A 1,848-nucleotide genomic window follows, 5' to 3' on the forward strand; every position below is an offset into this window, starting at 1 on the left:
CTGTCACTCTGTTTAGCACCTGGACTCTGCCCCATCCCTGGGCTAACACCGCCCTACCCCACAGACATAGCCCATAGGGACACGCTGAGGAGATGCTGGGACTGGGACCCCCCCATGCAGTGCTCTGATGCCCTCTAGTGGCTGAGAGGTTGATGGGATGGCTCCAGCTGCAGCTGGCTCTTGCAGCTCTGGCACGCTGGGGCCCCGATCTTGGTCACTGTGTGTCTGGGCAGCGCCCGGCCCAACGGGGCCCTGATCTCAGTCACTGTGTGTCTGGGTGGCGCCTGGCACGATGGGACCCCGATCTCAGTGACAGTGTGTCTGGACAGAGCCTGACGCGACGGGGCCCCAATCTCAGTCACTGTGTGTCTGGGCAGCGCCTGGCCCGCTGGGGCCCTGAGCTTGGTCACTGTGTCTGGGCAGCGCCTGGCCCGACGGGGCCCTGATCTTGGGCACCGTGTGTCTGTGCAGCGCCCGGCCCGACAGAGCCCTGACCTCGGTCAGCGTGTCATTTTGTCCTCCTCCAGCAGGAACCAAGCCCAGGGCCCAGTACTATGAGGTCCTTGCCCAGCTCCTCCAACCCAATACACCAACCCTGTGGTGAGGTTTTCATTGGCTTCCTTGGCTGCTGAGTTGGGACAATGACCAGGGACCTGCAAAGGCCCTGGCTGGTGCATGTCCTGGCCCCAAACTCCCCTACGCCCAGTCAGGCCCGGTGCCCTGCCACGGGGTGCGGAATGTGTGGATCGTGGCCACTGCCCTGGCTGGGCAGGGAATGGGCACAATGTCCCATTCCTCACCCTGCCACGCTCTGAGGGGCACTGGAGCCTTCCCCGCTGGGATGGCAGAGCCCTAGCTGTGGGGGGCGGAGGGGGAGGCTGAGCTTGTCTGACCCTTCACCCTACCACTCCTCAGTGCCCCCTATTACCACCGCGTCCCTCACCCCTGGGGTAAGACTGCACCCGTGCAGCTCCAGCCAGCTGCTCATCTCTGGCCAGCTGGGCCAGGGCCTTGGCCGTGGAGTCCATGGCATACCAGGGGGCTCTACGGTAAGGAGGCAGCGAGGAGGAGGGGTTTTGCCCCCACCAGCAGCACTTTGGCAGGCACAGGCAGCCAGTTCCGGGTTCCCCCTGTGCTCCCTGGGTACGTGCCCGCAATGCAGTGTGCCAGATGCTCAGCGGGGGCATTCACCCAGAGACCGCAGAGCTGACTCCCACCCTCCTCCCAGGAGGCAGGTCAGATGTACTCGAGGCATTGGGCAGGCGTGGGGGGGGCGGGAAACTGAGGCACAGAGAGGGGAAAGGACCCACTGCAGGTCACACAGCAGGGCAGTAACAGAGCTCCTCCGTGCCTTAGCTCTGGTCCCAAGGCCATGCCCCCTCCCCCCACACCTCTGAGGGGCAATTTGTCCAGACTAGGGCTTCTGTCAGACTGTTGGTGAGTTAGAGCGGGGGGGCTGGGAGCCAGGCCTCCAGGGTTCTAACCCCAGCTCTGGGAGGGGAGTGGGGTCCAGTGGTTAGAGCAGTGGGGCTGGGAGCCAGGACACCTGAGTTCTATCCCCAGCTCTAGGAGGGGAGTGGGGTCTAGTGGTTAGAGCAGCAGGGCTGGGAGCAAGGACTCCTGGGTTCTATCCCCAGCTCTGAGACTGAGGTTGAGTGGTTAGAGCAGGGGGATGCTTGGAGCCAGGGCTCCTGGGTTCTTTCCCCAGCTCCGGGAGGGGAGTGGGGTCTCGTGGTTAGAGCCAGCGCAATGAGCTCCCCTTTCCTGGTGGGCTTGGCCCAGGGGGGTTCTCCTCACCCCCAGGTCAGATCCCCCCCACCCCCGGCTTGGTCCCTGCAGCCAATGACC

Source organism: Mauremys reevesii, linkage group 22 (assembly GCF_016161935.1).
Source record: "Mauremys reevesii isolate NIE-2019 linkage group 22, ASM1616193v1, whole genome shotgun sequence".
NCBI lineage: Eukaryota > Metazoa > Chordata > Testudines > Geoemydidae > Mauremys > Mauremys reevesii.